The sequence below is a fragment of the Macaca thibetana genome, chromosome 7, assembly GCF_024542745.1.
Source record: "Macaca thibetana thibetana isolate TM-01 chromosome 7, ASM2454274v1, whole genome shotgun sequence".
In the NCBI taxonomy this organism is placed as follows: Eukaryota; Metazoa; Chordata; class Mammalia; order Primates; family Cercopithecidae; genus Macaca; species Macaca thibetana.
In genome coordinates this window covers 50,691,370-50,713,187 of record NC_065584.1, presented here as the reverse complement: position 1 = coordinate 50,713,187, position 21,818 = coordinate 50,691,370, and the positions used below count along the sequence as shown (strand labels likewise).

The 21,818-nt window shown below is 38.5% G+C and overlaps 1 protein-coding gene across 1 annotated transcript in view; it reads left to right on the top strand.

Annotated features, from left to right (window-relative positions):
- Positions 1 to 21,818, top strand: part of NAA30 (N-alpha-acetyltransferase 30, NatC catalytic subunit) — an 834,104-nt gene that overhangs the window by 451,350 nt on the left and 360,936 nt on the right. The gene's annotated exons all lie outside the window — the stretch shown is intronic.

Here is a 21,818-nt window from a genome sequence, read left to right as displayed (position 1 = left end):
AACTCTTTTAATTTTCAGTTTTTGTGAGTACACAGTGGGTGTATATATTTATGGGGTATGTTTTGATACGGGCATACAATGCAAAATAATCACATCAGGGATAATGGGGTATTCATCCCCTCAAGTGTTTATCCTTTATGTTACCAACAATTCAATTGTACTCTTTTAGTTATTTTTAAATGTACAATTAGGTTATTATTGACTGTAGTCACCCTGTTGTGCTGTCAAATAGTAGGTCTTATTTATTCTTTCTAACTTATTCATTATTATTCATTCTTTCTAACTTTTCATGTACCATTAACCATCACCCCCACCTCCATACTAGCCCCCGACTACCCTTCCTAACCTCTGGTAACCATCCTTCTACTCTTTTTGTCCATGAGTTCAATTGTTTTGATTTTTAGATCCCACAGATAAGTGAGAACATGTGATGTTTGTCTTTCTGTGACTGGCTTATTTCACTTAACATAATGATCTCCTGTTCCATCCATGTTGCTGCAAATGACTACATCTCATTCTTTTTTACGGCTGAATAGTATTCCATTGTGTATATGTACCACATTTTCTTTATCCATTCATCTGTTGATGGACACTTAGTTTGCTTCCAAATCTTTACTATTCTGAACAGTGCTGCAACAAACATGGAGTGCAGACATCTCTTCAATATACTGATCTCCTTTAATTTCCAGTTGCTTGAGACCAGTATATAAATATATAATTGATTTTGTTATATTACCCTTGCACCTTATGATCTTACTAAATTTACTTATTAATTCTAATTATGTTCTAGATTCCTTAGAATTTTCTATATAAATAATCATGTTTTTAGCAAATAAGGAATTTTAATTTTTTCCTATCTAATATTTATGACTTTTATTTATTTATCTTGTCTTATTGCAATGTATAGAGCCCCCAGTAAAATGTTAAATAGAAGTGGTGAGAACAAACATCTGTACAATGTTCCCAATCCCAGAGGGAAAGCATTCAATTTCTTATCATTAAGTATATTACTGTAGGTTTCCTATGAATGCCCTTTGTTGAATTAAAGAATTTCCCGTTTCCTAATTTGCCGACAGTTATTTAAAATCATAAGTTGATGCTGAATTCTGTCAAAAGCTTTTTATGACTATGGAAATTATTATATGTCTTTTCCCCTTTAATGGTGCTTAAATACTCCCCTTGTATTCCTGGGATAAACCTTCTTTTTTCATAATGTGTTCATTTTAAAAATACATAGTTGAATATGATTTATTGATATTTTTGTAAGAATTTTTGCTGTGTGTTTAGAAGGGATATTGATGTTGTATTTCCCTATTTTTTGTTTTTTACAATGTCCTTGTCCATGTCAGTAGGGACATGATAGCTGTATAGCAGTGTGCTTATTTTTTAGCTCTATATATTTATAATAAAACCCACAAGGGCTCAAGTCTGTTATGAAATATAAAAGGTACAGTCTTTTAAAGGAACTGTTTATTAGGAATAAACTGTGAAGAGGATGTGTTACTAAGCCTCTGCTGAAATGTTAATGCAGAGGCCTTCCTGACCACCCTATCTAATACAACACTATCTGTTCATCAATCTTAGTTTCTTGCCATATTTTATTTTTCTTCATAGCCCTCATCATTACCCAATGTGCTATATATTCACTTGTTTATTTGCTATGATCTGTCTTCCCCATTAACATGTAAACTTCATGAGTAAAACATCCTTGCTTGCACCCCTCAACCCCCCACTTTTTTTTTTTTTTTTTTACTTATCTCAGCTCTTGGCTGTTGTCTAGGATAGATTCTGGTAGATTTCCTCAAATATCTAGGATGTTGAGAAAGACTTCAAGAAAAATAAAGAACTGACCTTCTAATTGAAATCAGATGCCAAAAGACTGTGTGCTCTGGAGCCAGATTGCCTAGATTTGAATCCTGGCTCCACCATTTACTTACTACTTGACCTTAGGCAAATTACTAAATCACTTTTTGCTTCAGTTTTTCAATCTGTAAAATAGGCTATAGCAACCACCTCAAAAGGTTGTTATAAGAATTAAGTGAATTGATACATGTGAAACATTAAGAGCCTGACATCTCTTTTAGAGATCATAATAAATGCTCTCTAAATGCTTACAAAGTAAGTGATATGCATACCTTTCAGGCGGCCATGCATCCCTCCTGGACCCTTGGAATCAGAACTTGGGCTGCCTTCACATCACATATTCTTCTGGTGCATGCACTGCCAATCTTAGCTGCTTGATGCGTCTCCCAATCCATGCCTCAGCTCTAGAGTTGCAGTCCTTCCTCTAATGAAGACCAAAGTTTGCATTATCATTTCATTTCTGATAGGACGTTCTTTCTTTTTAAGATTTTTTGTTTTCTAAAGGTGTAATTTATCTTTTTTAAAAATATTTTTTCTTTTTTAACTTTTATGTTAAGTTCAGGGGTGCAAGTGCTGATTTGTTACATAGGTAAATCTGTGTCATGGGGATTTGTTGTACAGATCCTTTCATCACCCCGGTATTAAGCCTAGTACCCATTAATTATTTTTCCTGATCCTCTTCCTCCTCCCACCCTTTCACCCTCCAAAAAGCCCAAGTGTGTGCTATCCATTTAAGCTGTACCTGAATGGGTACAATTAAGGTCTATCCTAGTTCAGATAGTTCACAGCAATGAAATCTAAATGAGGTTCTTTTATGAATAAACTATTGGAAAATATCTAAATAACACCAGGAGGGAATTTATATATAGAATGACTCACAATTAACTTAGATGTACCATAGTCTCACATCAAGATGAACTCTCCTTCCCTAAAGAGTTGATAGTGGACATAGTCTGCCAGGATACTGCCTGTAGTCGTCTAGAGGTTTTACTGGGTCCCTCTGAGAATTGCTTCTTGTCCCGTTATAGTACAAAAGTTTGCTGCCCTAACAGCATGAAATGCCCTCTGTTGCTTCTGCTTTGTCTATACTTCCACCATTTATTTGCCATACACATTCCATACGATGCTAGTGTTCTCTCTCTTAGCTTATCAACTTCATGGCTGCTGAGCAAGAAGCAAATCTTTCTCAGTGGAGGGAACTATTTACTAAGTCTATTTAAAATCGAGCTAATATGAAGAATAGTCCCTCCTCCAGAAAGTGAAAACAAGCCTTACTGCAGTTTTTCCATTTTCCACTTCAGAGTTTCCTCTTGGATGAAAGAAAAGAACTAGGATAAAAGATGCTATTCAGCAATAAAATACCACCTACTTCTCTATTAACTTTTTGTTAATGATGGTATGTGTTACATTTGTTTAAAAAAAGTCTAGCCAGAATTTATGAAAAAATAAGTAACTCAGCTTTTATTCCCATCATATCTATGGGGCAGACCAGTTAGTTACAACTAGGATTAAAATGTTGCTGTCTTCCATTCTGGACATCTTAGGTGGTCCCTGTCCTAAAGTCATCCTTAAGGATGTGATTTTTAGAAGATCAGCGTTTTAAAGTTGGGTCCATCTTAAATTTCTTAATAATAATAATTTCAATAATCTTTTTTTCCCCACCCTGGAGATCAAGTCTCGCTCTGTCATCCAGGTGTGATCTTGGCTCACCACAACCTCTGTGTCCTGGGTTCAAGTGATTCTCCTGCCTCAGTCTCCTGAGTAGGTGGGATTACAGACACCCGCCACCATGTCCAATTAAATTTTATATTTTTAATAGAGAAGGAGTATTGCCATATTGGCCAGGCTGGTCTCGAACTCCTGACCTCAGGTGATCTGCCCACCTTGGCCTCCCAAAGTGCTGGAATTATATGCGTGAGCCACCGCACCTGGCCTTTTCCAATAATCTTTAGATTTTTAAGCCTGTAGTGGAAGAATCCAAAGAGACTGATTCATGGTCTAGCTAAGGACTGGCCTCAACTCCACAGTGTAGCTATTTTAAAACAAAACCAGAAAACCCTACGTAAGCTCTGAATCTAAGGTATGGGATGGGCCTTAAAGTCCCAGAGTGATAAGGTATTGCTAATTCTATGAAATCTTATCTTTCATTGAAAAGAATAACCTTATTCCTGATATACTGCTAGATGCACTGAAATGCTATTTTCTGTGAAGATCCATAAAATGTAATCAAATAAGAAAAAAGATTAGACTTATTGTCCAATAATCTTCAGTCTTATTGCCTTGTTTCTGTAAATACTTAAACTAGACATATCTATCATTGTCTTTCCTGGCATGGCCCCTGCCTGCTCAGAGGCCATAAATTATATTAATACATCCCATGGCCACAGCTGATGATCAGAGTCAGACATCTGACCAATGGGACCCACCCAATTCTTTATCTTGTGAATTTGAACTAAGAGACAAACAGAGCAAGTGCTAGAACTGGAAGGCCATTGGACACAGGAGTGGTGTCATGTTTTGCCACATGTGAGATGAGTAGACACTGCGTGATGTGGTTTGGCTGTGTCCCCACCCAAATCTTATCTTGAATTGTAGCTCCCGTAATTCCCACATGTCATGGGAGGGACCCAGGGGGAGGTAATTGAATCATGGGGGTGGGTCTTTCCCTGTTCTCATGATGGTAAATAAGTCTCCCGAGATCTGATGGTCTTATAAAGTGGAGTTCCCCTGCACAAGCTCTCTTGCCTGCCACCATGTAAGACATCCCTTTGCTCTTCCTTCGTCTTCTGCCATGATTATGAGGCTTCCCCAGCCATGTGGAACTGTGAGTCCATTAAACCTCTTTTCTTTATAAATTACCCAGTCTCAGATATGTCTTTATTAGCAGCATGAGAACAGACTAATACACTGTGAGTCAGTCAATATGGAGAAGCAGGCAAACAGAGAAGATGCTAGAGAAAAGTAAAGACAAGAGATCTGCAGCCCTAAGACAGAACAGACCTCATTCCTGAGGCTTTCCAGTCACTACAATACCACATTCAGCTTGATTTTCTATCCTCCGTGTCTGTAAGAACTAGATCTGTAATAAACTGCTTTTTATTTGTACTAGCTGGAGTGGGTTTATGTTACCTGCAAACAATAGAGCTTTGAAAACAGCATACCTTTCAGTGCTTGAGAGCAGGCTCGGTGTCTTACTCAGCTCCAGAGACCGACCAGAAGAGCACAGTGACAGATACACAGTGAGGACTTGGCAAATGGGTTGAAATTCATGACTGTGACTATTTTTTTATTTTCAATCTTTCTAAGTGTTTTCTACCATACAATTTCACTCATCCTTAGAGTAACCCTGTTATGTTTATTTTCTTTAACAACAGAAAAATAAAGTTCCAAAACCCCACCAGTTGTATAAGTAAGAAGAAGGATTGTGCATAGAGTCATTTGGGGACAACAGGAAGGCCTCATAGCCACACTTCTTTCTTCCTTATCTTGTCGTCTCTGAAATATCATTAGAATTATTCCTGAAGTCACTTTGATCTTCCAAGTCACTTACTGAAATACAAATATAGAGGCCAGTATTTCCCAAAATGTGTTCTGCAGAATTCCAATCTCCCAAGATCTTCCATGAGAAAATAAGGGAGGGAGACAAATGAGTAGGGGAGCCACAGTATTCTATATTCTTATCTTGAGAGTCCCAGGGCCCTGTAGCATACTAAAGACTCTGAGAAGTCTCATGGTAAAGAAATGGTACGTCTGCTAGTTTCGGGGCAGGTGAGAATGGCACAGTCATTAAGGACACTGGCTTAGAACTGTGACTCTGCCACCCAACAGTTGTGTGACTTAGACAAAGTGAAGATTATAGTAGCCCCTCCCTCATAGGGGATATTGGGACAATTCAATAAGGTGATGAGAATAAAACACTTAGCCCCTGACCAGCTCAAAGAAGCACTTAAAATGTTAGCTGTTTTTATTATTAATGTCGCATTTTCTAAACTTAGACTGTGCCTGTTAAATGCAAATCACCTATTCACACCTCTCAGACCATGTTCTTTGGGGGATATTAGGAGGAAGAAAAGCTATTGAAGAAAGAAAGGGACCAAGAACCACTGAAATGGAAGGGAGTGAAATGAACAAAGGTAAATTTGCTAATTTTATAATTCTGTTTAATTTAGCAATTGTAAATTTAGATATAGCCTTCTTTCTAATCCTAGCACAGTGCTAGGCTTACAGCAGGCATTTAATAAAAAGATCTGCCATTTAATTAAGTTAAAATATAAAGACAGGGCTGGGCATGGTGGCTCACGCCTGTAATCCCACCACTTTGGGAGGCCAAGGCAGGAAGATCACCTGAGGTCAGGAGTTCAAGACCAGCCTGGCCAACTTGGCGAAATCCAATCTCTATTAAAAATACAAAAATTAGCAGGGCGTGGTGGCAGGCGTCTGTAATCCCAGCTACTCGGGAGGCTAAGGCAGAAGAATTGCTTGAACCTGGGAGGTGGAGTTTGCAGTGAGCTAAGACTGTGCCACTGCACTCCAGCCTGGGCGAGAGAGCAAGACTGTCGCAAAAGTAAAGTAAAATAAAATAAAGGCAGATTTATTTTGACTCTGCTGTGTGCTGTTTTCTTCCTTCTTCAGAGCAAGAAAAACTTCCTGATCTAGAAAAAGTCCTAGAAAGTACTGGCCATCCGGACATTACAAAGTGGCCTTAGAGTTAGTCCGGGGCCACAGAAACAGTTTCAGTGTTCCAGAGATGGCAGAGTGAAGGTAGGCTCCAGTACCAGCACTCAAGTTAAGTAAAACAGCAACAACCCTGCTAGTTAGAAAACAAAGGGTGAACAAGTAGAGACTAGACTGATCCTCGCTTTGCTGCAATTTTAACTGCTTTTGTGTTGAGGCTATATACAGGGGTGTAACTAGTGTTACCTCAGTCTTATATAACAAATTAGCAGCATCTATTCAAAAGAAAAATGATAATTGCTTGGTGGGGAAAACATGTAATAGGCCTTTCATTGTATTGTTTCAGATACACCCAAATGAAGAACATATAATTAAGGGTAAAGAAACCCAGCTCTGGCTGAAGTTTGATAAATATCTCCGACTCTCAAACCAGTCTTCAAGTGTTCACTTCTCTTTCAATGTGTCATTGCTTTTGTGGCCAGCACCTCTCCTTTGCTTTTCGTGAGATAGACAGGCAGACACTCAGACACACTGATGCATAGAGAGGAAACTTACAATGGCCATTCAAATATGTTAACTCTTAAAAAGCTCCTTATGTGTGCTACGTCTGTCATCAAGGACAGGTACAGGAAGGCGAGCACACATTAAGGCTTCAGAATGCATGGGAAGAAGGAAGACTAAACAGTTCAAGACAGTATGCATCGGAGAGGAGAGCATGCATTTTATTTATTTATTTTTTTTTCACTTCAAATTTTTTTTTTTTTTAATTTTTCCTTCTTTCTTACACAAAGGTAGCATATTACATGCTCTTTGTACTTCACCTTTTTCACTTAATAACATCTCTGGAAATCACTCCATATCAGTTGATAGAGATTTTCTTCTTTCTTTCTTTCTTTTTTTTTTTTTTTTGGTGTCTATATAATTTGTAGTCATGCTATTTTATTTATTTATTTATTTATTTATTTATTTTATTTTTATACTTTAAGTTCTGGGATACATGTGCAGAACCTGCAGGTTTGTGACATAGGTGTACACGTGCCATGGTGGTTTGCTGCACCCATCAACCCGTCATCTACATTAAGTATTCCTCTTAACGCTACCCCTCGCCTAGTCCGCCAATCCCTGACAGGCCCCGGTGTGTGATGTCCCCCTCCCTGTGTCCAAGTGTTCTCGTTGTTCAACTCCCACCTATGAGTGAGAACATGCAGTGTTTGGTTTTCTGTTCTTGTGTTAGTTTGCTGAGAATGGTGGTTTCCAGGAGAACATGAATTTTAGAATCTGAGATACCTGGAATCTCAGTTTTGGTCCCACTACATAGTAACAACCTGGACAATTACCTCTGCAGCTTCGGTTTACTAAAGGTCATGATATCTAAGTTTCTAGGTTGTTATAAGGATGAAATTAGATAGTATATGCAGAACGTTTAGGACTGGGCCAGGTATATAGCCATAACAGTGAACATTTAATAAGCACTGTGTTCCCAGAATTGTGCTAAATGCTTTGAATGACTTATTTCATCTAATCCTCAGGATAATCATTCAGGAGTAGATGCATCAATTATCTCTTATTTACAGGTGAGGAATCGGAGGATTAGAGACATTGGGTAATTGGACTAGGAAAGTGCTTTGAGTCCACATTCAGCTGACCGTAGAAAACTCATCCCTGGCTACTGTATATTAATATAATAGAGTAAGATGGTGGTTAGTTTACGGAAAACTCACAATGTGGCTGGAGCTTCACAAATTTTACAATAAATTCATTTAATACTTACGCTGAATATTCAATTTCACCTCCTATTCCACAGATGAAGAAATTAAGGCATCAAGAGATCAAATATGACCCTCGAGCAGGGCTGGCCTCATGGACCCTGTGCTTTGAGGGGCCTCATGCTCATTTAATGCTCTGCTATTGCCATCTTGAAATTCTCAAGCATCTTTGGAGAAGGGGACCCAAATATATATATATATATATTTAAACATTGTTTTAATGTTTGCAGGGGACTCTGCAGATTAAACATCCAGTCCTGCCCTCAAATCTTTTCCTTTTGCACTGCACTTCTGAAGATTCTGGAATTTAACTTGGAGCAAGGGGGCCACTCCTTCCTCTGAGGGCAGCACTAATAGCATCATATCTTTGGTATCCTAGAAACAGAAGCTCACAAATTAATGTTTGCAATTACTGCCTCAATGACAGGACAGTCTTAGAAAATGAATGGAATGGTAATAGAGTTAAGAATAGGAAATAAAGAACATGCTTTTACACTGCGTTCTTATAAGAACTCTTTAGAGGATAGGAAACTTGCTCTCTCTTTTAAGTGTTAATGGCACTACTAACATAGATTATACTATCAAATAATAAATGCACACCTGTACGCTACCGTTCTGCCCAATAGAACCCTGGAGAAATAATGCCAAACAAATAAGAAAATCAAGGTTTATAGTGGCACTATGGCTAAGATGCTGGCTTAATGTGTATTGTATAGTAAGAACTTAGTGTCTGGTTCATGTAATACTAGTAGAAATAGTGCACTTAATCACTATCAAACTTTGGTACAGAACACCAAGAACACCTCCAAATAGAAGAAATCGTCAAAGCATTTTCACTTGCCTTCACCTCCTGGTTCTTTGCACTTAGCCCTCTTTTCTCCTGCCACAGGAAGGCTCTCTGCCAATGGCAGGAAGATGGCTGCAGCCTACCGAAGGCTTGCATCCTTGTAGCTTGTAATCCAATTGAAAAAGTAACCACCTCTCTCCTAGATCAAATTATATGCAAAGGCTTGAGTTGACTTTAACTGAGACAAATACTTATGTGTAAGGCCAATCAATGTGAACAAGCGACTAGGGTCACGTGCCAAGCCTGGGTCACACGTACACCTATCACCTATGAAGCAAGAAGTAGGTAGGACACTTTGATTGACAAGGCCAGCAGATACAGTTGCCTTAGTTATTTCTACAGTATTTCGTTGTTTATCTGAGATTCAAATTTAGCCAGGCGTTCTGTATTTTATCTGGCAACCCCACCACCAGAATCACATGAGATGGAGGCAGAGCAGTTGCTGATAGAACAAGAAGCTATGGAGTAACAAAAACAATATTTCTTAAAGAGAGAATACAACTTGGTCCTATTGGTTTCTTATTCAGGCCCAAAAGGCTTGATCTCAGTTCCAGATTCCAGGGCAAAATGCAGTCCTTTCTGGCTAAGTTCTAGCTATAACCCCCTTTTCAGGGTCAAACGATCCCCTTATGCATAGCATTACCATTTGATGCTCTAAGTTGACGATTTTTGCCATCACTCATTTCTATGTCCAAAAGCTGTTGAAACTCAACTTAAAATTTTAAATTCATTTTTCTAATCAAATGACCGTTAATGAATCTTACCAGATGACAGTGCTTATGCCATTTATGCCTTGGTATTTATGATGTTTAAAGTTCACTGTAACATTTTGTTTTTAAACAAAACTAAAAGATTCGCTGTTGTTTTCTTTTCTTTTCTTTGTTAACAAACCAGGATATACTTTTAAAAATGTCGAACCAAAAAAAATTTATTTTGCCAAAGGCCTATACTGTCAAATCCTATTGCAGAAATTAATCTATTTAATTCAAAAATATTTAAGGGAACTTTAGCCAATGGCTCAGATATTGCAAACAATATGGGATAGACTTAAATTATTGTGCAAAAGAAAACCTTGGATGGTCCTCTGAAATATGGTGAAATGTAATTTATTCTTGAAAATCAGGCTCAAGTACTGTGGGTATATTTAAAAATGAAGATAAAAAAAGTCCTTTTCTTCCTCTCTGTCTTCTGGCAGTTCTTCTGCCCTCCCTTGGATTCTCATCCTCATGTAATGCATGATAAAAATGTAGAAAAAAATCTAGAACTGCACAGTCCAATAGAAATATAACGTGAGCCAAATACATAATTTAAATTTTATAATAGTCACATTTTAAAAAGTAAAAAGAAACAAGGTCAGTCACAGTGGCTCATGCCTGTAATCCCAACAGTTTGGGAGGCCAAGGCAGGCAGATCACTTGAGGCCAGGAGTTTGAGACCAGCCTGGACAAAATGGTGAAACCCCATCTCTACAAAACACAGAGAAATTAGCCAAGCATGGTGGCAAGCACCTGTGATCCATCTACTTGTGAATTAGTTCATTCTTACACTGCTATAAAGACATACCTGAGACTTGGTAATGTATAAAGGAAACAGGTTTAACTGACTCACAGTTCCACATGGTTGTGGAGACCTCAGGAAACTTACAATCATGGTGGAAAGCGAGAGAGAAGGAAAGGCACCTTCTTCACAGGGTGGCAGGCGAGACAGAGTGAATGAGTGAAAGCGGAGATGCCCCTTATAAAACCTCCAGATCTCATGAGAACTCACTGTCACGAGAACAGCATGGGGGAAACCACCCCCACGATCCAATCACTTCCCACCAGGTCCCTCTCTCGATACATGGGGATTGTGGGGATTAAAATTCAAGATGAGATTTGGGTGGGGACACAGAGCAAAACCATATCAACTTGGGAAGCTGAGGTGGGAGGATCACTTGAGCCCAGAAGGCTGAGGCCGCAATGACCTGTGATTGCACCTGGATGGATGACAGAGGGAAAAAAAAGAAAAGAAAAGAAAAAGAAAATAAACAGGTGATAGCAATTTTAACAGTACATTTTATTTAACCTAATGTATCCAAAACATTTTTATTTTAACATGTAATCAATATAAAAATTTTTAATATTTTACATTTTTTTATACTTACGACACATCTCAATTTGAACACTCACCCTTGATTGGAAATAATCTACGTTTAGATTTCATAAAATTTACAGGAGGAAAAAAGTACATTCAGAAACCCAAGTTGTTCTAAAACTATTTTATAATTTTCCAGTAACTGAATTGAGTATCAGTTTTAAATTTTAAATGCAAATTAAAATTAAATGAAACTAAAAATCCAGGCCAGGTGCAGGGACTCACATCTGTAATCCTAGCACTTTGGGAGGCCAACGCAGGAGGATCACTTGAGCCTAGGTGTTTGAGACCAGCCTGGGCAACAAGGGAGACTCCGTATCTACAAAATGAAAAAGAACTTAAAAGAAAACCTAGCTGGGGATGGTGGTATGTGCCTGTGGTCCTAGCTACTGGGGAGGCTGAGGTGGGAGGATCACTTGGAACCAGGAGGACAAGCTTGCAGTGAGCAATGATTACGCCACTGCACTCTGGTCGACAGAGGGAGACCCGGGTTTTTCGTTTTTTTTTTTTTTAAAAACACCTAAACATTCAGTTCCTCAGTCACAATAGCCACATTTGGCTGCCACATGTGTCTAGTGGCTACCATACTGAATAGCAAAAAACTAGAGTCACTTCACTTTCTCATGGGATTTTGAAAAATTATTCCAACTTTAAGTGAACAACACATGAACAATTTATTCATATGTTTAAGGATTCTTGCTGTATTAGTTTTCTATTGCTGCTGCAATAAATTACCACAACCTTCATAACTTAAAGCTATACAAATTTATTATTTTGCAGTCCTGTAAGTCAAAAGTCTGATACTGGTCTCATTGGGCTAAAATCAAGGGTTGGCAGGGCTGTGCTCCTTCTGGAGGTTCTGGAAGAGAATTCATTTCCTTCTTTTAGAGGCTGCCTACATCACTTGGATCATGGCCCCTGTCCCCTACCTTCTTAACCACCAGTACTGCATCTCTCTGACCAGTCTTCCATTATCATATCTCCCTCTGACCACATGTTAATGGGTGGTGGTATCTCATTTTGGTTTTAATTTTCATTTCCTTTTCCATGTGATAATTCGCTATCTGTAGTCTTTTTTAGTGAAGTGTCTATTAAACTCCTTTGCCCATGTTTAAATGCTGCTTGTTTTCCTATGATTCAATTTGGAGAACTCTTATAGTCCAGCTGTACGTCCTTTATCAAATGTATAATTTGCAAATGCTTTCTCAAAGTCCTTAGCTTATCTTTTTCTTTCTTTCTCTTTCTTTCTTTCTTTTCTTTCTTTCTTTCTTTCTTTCTTTCTTTCTTTCTTCTTTCTTTCTTTCTTCTTTTCTTTCTTTCTTCTCTTTCTTTCTTTCTTTTTCTTTTTTTTCTTTTCTTTTCTTTCTCTTTCTTTCTTTTTCTTCTTTCTTTCTCTCTTTCTTTCTTCTTTCTTTTTTTCTTTTTCTTGTCTTTCTCTTTCTTTTTTTTTCAGGTGAAGTCTTCCTGTGTTGCCCAGGCTGGAGTGCAATGGTGTGATCTCTGCTCACTGCAACCTCCACCTCCGGGTTCAAGTTATTCTCCTGCCTCAGCCTCCCAAGTGGCTGGGATTACAGGGGTGTGTCACCACACCTGGCTAATTTTTGTGTTTTTAGTAGAGATGGGGTTTCACCATGTTGGCCAGGCTGGTCTCGAACTCCTGACCTCAAGTGATCTGCCCCCCTCGGCTTCCCAAAGTGCTGGGATTACAGGTGTGAGCCACTGCACCTGACCCAGTACTTAAGATATTCTTTTAAGAATATCTTTCAAAGAGCAGAAGTTTTCAAGTTTGAAGTCAAATTTATCAAAGTATTCTTTTTTGGATTGTGCTTTCGATGTCACATCTAAGAAATCGTTGTCTATCTAATGTCACAAAAATTTTCTCCTTTGTTTCCTTCTAAAGATTTTGTAGTTTTACATTTAGGTCTATGAACCATCTTGAGTTATGTTTTATATAATACATGGTACAAGGTATGGGTCTTTTTTGTGTGTGTATGTGGATATCCAATTGTTACACCATGTTTAAAAGACTATCCTTTCTTCACAATTGCGTTTGCACCTTTCAGATCAATTGGTTCCATTTCGAAACTCTCTATTCTGTTTCATTTTTATGTTGATATTACACTATCTTGATTACCATAGCCTTAAAATTAAAGTCTTGAAATAAGGTAAGTCCTCCAACTTTGTTCCTTTTCAAAGTTCTTTGGATTATTTCAGGTCTGAGGAATTTTAGAATTAGCATGTCAATTTCTGAAACAAAAAACACCTGGGGGCGGGGATTTTGATTGAAAGTGAGTTGAGTCAACAGATCAGTTTGAGACAAATTTACATCTTAACAATTTTGTGTCTCTGAGCTGTGAACATGGTGTCTCTCCCTATTTATTTAGGTCTTCTTTAATATCTCTCTGTAATATTTTAAAGATTTCAGTGTACGGGTCTTCCCTGGCTTTTGTCAGATCTATCAGTCAGATCTATCATTATGTATTTACTTTTTGATGTTTTAAAATATTCTATTCTTATATCTTCCAAACTTGCTAAACTCACTTATTAATTCTAGTAATTTTTGTGGATTTCATCACATGCTCAACATAGATGATTTATGAATAAACAGGGATTTACAGTTTCTTTTCTAATCTCACTGCCATTTCTTTTTTTTCTCTTGCTCTATTGCACTGGTTAGAACCTCTAATACAATATTGAATAGAGGTAATAAGAGCAGGCATCTCTGTTAATCCCTGATCTTATGTGAAAAGCATTCACCCTTTCACTAAGTGTGATGTTAGCTATAGATTTTTTCATAGACACTTTTTATTAGGTTGAGGAAGCTTCCTTCTATTTCTAGTTTGGTAAGAGTTTTATGATTTTTTTTTTTTAAATCAGCAATGGGTGTTAGATTTTTGTCAAATGCTTTTTCTGTATCATCTGAGGTGATCATATGGTTTTTCTTTTTTAGCTTGTTAATGTGATAAAATATTGATTGATCTTTGAATGTGAAAGCAACCTTGCATTTGTAGAGTGAACTCCATTCAGTCATGATATGTTGTCCTTTTTATATACTGTTTGATTTGCTAAACTTTTGTGAAAAATTTTGCATCTATGTTCATAAGAATATTGATCTGCAGTGTCTTTTCTTATAATATCTTTGGTTTTGGTATCAGGGTAATGCTGGCCTCATAAAATGAGTTGGGAAGTACTTTCCTTCAATTTTTTCAGAAAGAGTTTATATAGAGTCAGTATTTTTTTCTCTCTCTCTTAATTGTTGATCAAATTCACCAGTCAAACCATCTGGGCCTGGAGGTTTTTCTATGAAAAAAAATGTAACTGTAAATTCGATTTTTTTTTCATAGAAATAGAGTAGTTTGTATCTTTCAAGGGATTTGTTCATTTTAGAATTTTTTGGCATAAAGTCTTTATAGTAATCCTCTAATGTCTTTCTAATACCAGCAAAGTCTCTAGAGATGTCACTTTTCTCATTCCTGATATCAGTAATTTGTGTCTTCTCCCCTCACCTTCCCACAATCAGTTTGGCTAGGGGCTTACTGATTTTATTGATTTTCTCGAGGAACTAACTTTTACTTTAATTGATTTTCCCTATTGTTTTTCTGTTTTCTATTTCACTGATTTCCTTTCTCATCTTTATGATTCCCTTTCTTATGCTTACATTGGGTTTAACTTTCCTTTTTTTTTTTTTTTTTTTTTTTTTTTTTTGAGACGGAGTCTCGCTCTGTCGCCTGGGTTGGAGTGCAATGGCCCGATCTCAGCTCACTGCAAGTTCCGCCTCCCGGGTTTACGCCATTCTCCTGCCTCAGCCTCCCGAGTAGCTGGGACTACAGGCGTCCGCCACCTCGCCCGGCTAGTTTTTTTTTTTTTTGTATTTTTTAGTAGAGACGGGGTTTCACCGTGTTAGCCAGGATGGTCTCGATTTCCTGACCTCGTGATCCGCCCGTCTTGGCCTCCCAAAGTGCTGCGATTACAGGCTTGAGCCACCGAGCCCGGCCAACTTTCCTCTTTTTTAAAACTTCTAAAGGTGGAAGAAAAGTCACTGATTTGATACTTGCAGTGCTATAAATTTCTAAGTACTCTCTCAGCTGCATATTACCAAAGTTGATATACGGTATTCTCATTTGCATTCACTTCAAAACATTTTGTAAATTCCCATTTGATTTTTTTTTTTTTTTTTTTTTTTTAGACACAGAGTCTTGCTTTGTTGCTCAGGCTGGAGAGCAGTGGCTAGTAGAACACAGCATGCTCCAGCCTCAAACTCCTGGGCTCAAGGGATCCCTACTGCAACAGCCTCCCAAGTAGCTGGGACCACAGGCACATGCCAATATGCTCGGCTCTTCATTTGATTTCCAGACCCATGGTTAATTTAGATGCATGTTATATTATTTTTCAATATTCACCAATTTTCCAGTTATCTTTCTGTTATTGATATTTAGTTCAATTGGATCATAATCAGAGAACATATTTCAACCTCCTGAGCTCAGTGATCCTTCTACCTCAGCTTCCCCAGGAGCTGGGACCATAGGCATGTGCCACCATACTTGGCTAATTTATGATTATTATTATTATTTTGTAAGTCCTCTATCTTTATTTTTCTTCAAAGTTCTTTGGACTATGTTGTCGAGGATGGTCTCGAACTCCTGGGCTCAAATGATCCTCCTACCTTGGCCTCCCAAAGTGTTGGGATTATAGGCATGAGCCGCTGCGCTCAGCTCCTCCTTTCAAAATTATTCAAGTTGCCCCATAGCTCATTGATATGCCAATTCTTTCTTTTCTTTTTTAACCAGTCTTTTCCCCTCTGTTTCATTTTGGATTGTTTATATTGCTATGACTTCACCTTCAGTTATCTTTCCTTTCTCAATGTCCAATCTTTCATTAATCTCCCTACCTCCAATGTATTTTTCACCTCAGACATTGCAGTTTTCATCTCCAGAAGTTTGATTTGAATCTTTTTAATATCCTCTTCTTTTTAATATCCACTGTGTCATTCCTTAACATGTCAATCTTTCTTGTAGTTTGATGAACACATGGAATACAGTTATAATAACTCTTTTAATGTCCTTGTCTGTTAATTCCATCATTAGTATCATTTCTGGGTCAGTTTCTATTAATTAATTTTTCTTCTCATCCATAAGTTATTAATATATTTTCCTGCTTCTTTACATGACTGGTAATTTTTTATCAGATGCCTGACATTCTGAATTTTAACCTGTTAGATGCTGGATATCTTTGACTTTTATAAATGTTTTTGAGCTTTGATCTGGGATGGAATGAAGTTATTTGGAAATAGTTCGATTCTTTTAGGTCTTGTTCTTAAGCTTTGTTAGGTGGGACCAGAGGAGGATTGAGTGTAGGGTAAATTTTTCCTTACTACCTTTCAGAATACTCTACCAATGTTCCATGAATTATGAGGTTTTTTTCACTGTGGCTGGTGGGAATAGGATATATTCCAGGCCCTGTGTGAGTTCTGAGGATTGTTCCCCATAATTCCTTTGAGTGGTTCTTCCCTCAGCCTCCAGCAGTTTCCTCACATTCATGTGCTGATCCTTTCTCAGCTGGATCCTTAAGGAGACCATCTGCAGATTTTCTAAGTTCCTTCTCTCTGAAGCCTTCTCCTCTCCAGTGCTCAGCCCTGTGAATTCTAGCCACATTAGCCTCCCCAGACTTTTAGCTCCTTCTCCCCAACTTAGGGAAACTGTGGGGCTCTGCCTGGGTCCCTCATCCAAAACTACAATCCAAATATCTCTCCAAGCAGTAAGCTGACACCATCATGTGGATCACCGTGTGTGTGTGTGTGTGTGTGTGTGTGTGTGTGTGAGGCAGAGGGTATCACTCTGTTGCCCACGCTGGAGTTCAGTGATGCAATCATGGCTCACTGCAGCCTCAACCTTCTATGCTCAGGCGGTCTTCCCACTTCAGCCTTCAAGTAGCAGGGAACATAGGTGCACACCTGGCTGATTTTTAATTGTTTTTGGTAGGGATGGGATCTTGCCATGTTGCCCAGGCTGGTCTTGAATTCCTGGGCTCAAGTGATCCTCTCACTTCGGCCTCCTAAAATCTTGGGATTTCAGGTGTGACCACTGCACCTGGCCCGGATCATTTATTTTGTTTCCTGTCTCTCAGAGGTCACTGTCTTTTGTTACCTGCTGCCTGATATTTTGTTTTGTTTTCCTTTCTATTATCATCCCTTATCTGCGGAAAGGGACCAGTGTTTTTATATCCAATTAGTTTGTATACTTTGTCTGGGTGGTTTTTCTGTTTTCTTTTGTTTTCAGTTATTTCATGTGGAAGATTAAGTCCTATCCTCATTACTCCATCTTGGTCACATGTGAAAGTCTTAAAATACATATGACTGCATTGCATTTTTTCTATTAGGGATTATATTGATCTTTCACTTTTAAAATTATATTTATAAGTACATTTTATTATCTATGAGTTTTATTTCAGGATATGTATCAGTCAGGGTCCACTCAGGAGACAAAACCATATCAGTTATTTGAACATAAAGAATTTGATACAAAGAATGGTAAGCTATACACAATTATCAACTCAGTAACTAAACAGCTAAAAAGGAAGACATATACCCTCTCACAGACACAGCAACTATAGGCAGCAGCTACCACTACTAGGACTGGGAAAACAGAGAAGAGCTTGGAATTAATAAAACTTAGGAACACAGAGGTGGGGCCCTATGGAGATGAAACTCAGCCTCTGAGAAAGAAGCACTACCTGCCTAGGGCTGTGTTGGCATTGGGAGGAGGAGCCTTGCGGGGTTGAGGCCTGAACTTCTGAAGAAATGATGCTGGTTGTCTGGTGCATGCATCTTTGAGCAGGAGTGGGATGAAGGGTTGGGAAAAACAGCAAGTAGGATCCAACCACTGATTTGGGAAGGAACTATCATTTCCAAGGTGAAGAGGCAAGCCTGGGTGATGCACACAAGCAGACAGGAAGTCCACAGGAAATACGAAGGAAAACATCCTTCTTCCTGTCCTAATCTCATCGTTTTTCTTTAGTGCCCTTTACTGGCAGACTCTAACATGAAGCCAGCAAATAGTGCAGAAATGTGTTTTTCAGAGTACCAGATCCAGTACCACAAAGCAAAGTATAGAAGGGTGGATTTGGAGTTGAGAAAAAAGTAGTAACTGGCACCATATATGTGGTAGATTTGAACTGTGCCAATTTAGCTAAGCTAGAACTAATTTCTCCAAATTCTCTTCTCTGCAAAGTTCCAGATTAGTATCAGCTAAAAAAAAAAAAAAAAAAAAAAAAAAAAAAAAAAAGACTTTTGTGAGCAATTTGAAGGATAGAAGTAAAAAAAAAAATGGCTTTATTTTTCTTATCCTCTGAAGATCGAAGCAGGGAAAGGAGTGCTTTCGCATCTCACATATGTGGTCCTTATCTGCTGGCTTGCCAGGTTGGTGAGCCCACAGCAACTCCAGCTCCTGCAACATCCTCTTTCAGCTTCCCTGATACCTGGGCCAGGTCATGTTTAGCTTCATGGTAAAGTGCACCAGTTTCTGCAGGATGCCTGCAGGGTTGAATTGGAAGCTTGGAGGTCATGAAAGTCAAACATGGAGTCTAGTCCATCCTCATGTTTCCAGCTCAGCCTCATAGATTCTAGTTTATGACTACTTCCCTTATTTCATATCCATCTTCGCTTCTCAACTACTTGCCCTGTGGACTTGAGGTTTTAGCACTGGAGGCACAACAGCCTCATATAGACTCTCACCAGATACCACAGTTCATAAGGTCAATAAAGTCCTAATTTTCCACATGTGCTGTGTGTGTGTGTTTATGTGTATGTGTGTGTGAGAAAGAGAGAGAGAGAAAGAGAGAGAGAGAGACTGAGAGACAGTGAGAGAAAGAGAGAATATATGTATCCCAGTGGTTCTGCTTTTCTTCTGGTCAAACTCTTACAGACACAGTATAGAAAAGGGAGCATTACAAAATATTTGTTGTTTAAAAGGGTACCATTGGCTTTCAGGATTAAGTCCCACTGTTTTAGGGCACTCTTTGGCTATACCATATGGTCCTAATAGAGCTGTCAATCATAATGATTCTCATTATATCCAATTCTTCAGCCACAGTGATTGTTCATGGGGCTAACAAACTAGCTGTGCCAACCTTGCATGAAATTGCCTCTATGGACATTAACAAAGAGGTTTTTCTTCCCTTATTTTCATAAACTGTAAGGATATCAGTGTAGGTTAGCCAGAGCCATCTTTCTAGCCATTTCCAGTCAGTCTCTTTTGTTTTTTTCAGCAGAAATACATGAGATTGACAGAAAAGAGGAGAAACTAGCAGAAGAGAGAGTTGAAGAGAGTGTGAGTGAGGGTCTTGGTGCTTGGCACTTCACCTGGACTACTAAATCCAGCTGTGCTGGTGTTCTTCCAGTTCCATATGCCAGTCACCTCCTTTTCTTCTAAAGCTCATTTGAGCTGGCCTTCAGTCAGTTGCAACAAGAGATTTTTTTTTTCTTTTCTTTCTTTCTTTCTTTTCTTTTTTTTTTTTTTTTTTTTTTTTTTTTTTTTTGTAGAGACAGGGTTCCAGTCTGTCACCCATGCTGGATGGAGTGCAGTGGAGCAATCAAAGCTCACTGTAACCTCAAGTTCCTGGGCTCAAGTGATCCTCCCAACTCAGCCTTCCAAGTTGCTGGGACTGCAGCTGTGTACCACCACACCTGGCTAATAAAGTTTTATTGGAACATAGCCATGCTCATTTATTTATGTATCATCTATGGCTGCTTTTGCACTACAATGGCAGAGTAGAGCAGTTGTCACAGAGTTCATATGGCCTGCAAAGCCTAAAATATTTACAGTTTCACTCTACAGAAAAGTTTGCAGAATTCTAATCTAAGACATTCCTGAAATTAATGTGTTTGCCCATTTAAACATAATACTAGTAGCAGTGCATTTCTCAGTGTTGGAAACAAGTGCTTGGTGCCCCAAAGAAAAACCAGCACTTAGAAAATTTCTGAGCAAGGCACATTTACTTCTGCAGGAGGGTGCTGCCTGCATCTATCATGATTGCAAGAGCACACAGAGCAAAGGAGAGGAGGGTTTTTATCCCTAACACAGCTCTTGTTCCTGTGTCCTCTCCATTGGCTGGAGTCAGACCACACAATCTAAACTAACCCGACTGGCTAAGATTTTAAACTTCTCTAAATAAGGTAAAAGACTTAAACTTTTCCAAATAAGGTAAATGTGCAATTTGCAAAGAGAAGAGGCAGGGAGAATGGGAAGGCCATGTTTAGACATGTTTGGGCACGGCAAAGGTGGGAAGGGTTGTTTAGAGAACAAGAACTTATCATTTCTAGCACTATGAAAAGACACTAGCCACTAGAGAAAGCCAGGAAGTTTGAAGAGGAACTGATTGTTTCTGACATTAGTATGCCAGACAATACATATCCCTACAGTACACAGCCTAGTCCAGACTATGGACATGCCCACACATGTTTCTTAATGTTGGCTTCTTAAGCTGTCCTAAAATCTTTTTTTTGTTTGTTTGTTTTTGAGATGGAGTCTTGCTCTGTCACCCAGGTTGGAGTGCAGTGACGTGGTCTTGGCTCACTGCAGCCTCCGCTTCCCAGGTTCAAGTGATTCTCCTGCTTCAGCTTCCTGAGTAGCTGGGATTACAGGCGTCTGCCACCATGCCCGGCTAATTTTTGTATTTTTAGTAGAGACGGGGTTTCACCATGTGGTCAGGCTGATCTTGAACTCCTGACCTCAGGTGATCCACCCGCCTTGGCCTCCCAAAGTGCTGGGATTACAGGCGTGAGCCACTGCGCCCAGCCAAGCTGTCCTAAAATCTTAAGACCTACACAGCATCATCAAGCAAATAAATTTAAAACAGCCTGGTTACTGGTATTCTCTCTTCTGAATTCAGAAATTCTATTTTGCCTATTTTTAAATATAAATGCAAAACTAGAGTATAATCACATATTCCTTTAAATGTTAAATTCCCTCAAAATAGAAGCACTAGTCAAAACAGCACAAGGAAGAGATAAATAAAATCTTTAACACATCTATGGAGGAGCCTTCAATACATATGGTGACATGTCTTATTCACTATCAAAGACAGTTGCAGTGGAAAATCGTATTTAATTTTCTATTCACTACATTAAAAATTGCACAGTCTGAGAGATTCTGGCCAAATAATTTTTACTAATATAATTTTTCCAGAAATGGGAAAAAGAGTGTTTTTACTTTAAAGCTCTATGATTTTTTTTTTAATTCAATAAGCTATTTAGGCTTCCATGTAGAAAGCTTATATATTTAATTTTGGGTACTTAGGCAAAAGCCATCACTCTTCTTTTTCAGAGAGAGAAAACACATCATCTAGACTAGGCTTCTTAATGATTCCTTTTTATTGCCCTCCATCGAAAGTCACAGCCAGACACACAAATATGTAAGAGGCAGGTGAATAATTGCCTATGTTTTTCAGAGCATAAACTAAACCAGTTCTGAAATTTGGGCATATTCCCTTAAATAGAAAGCTGACCACCCTGGGAGTAATAAACTTGATGATAGGACTTT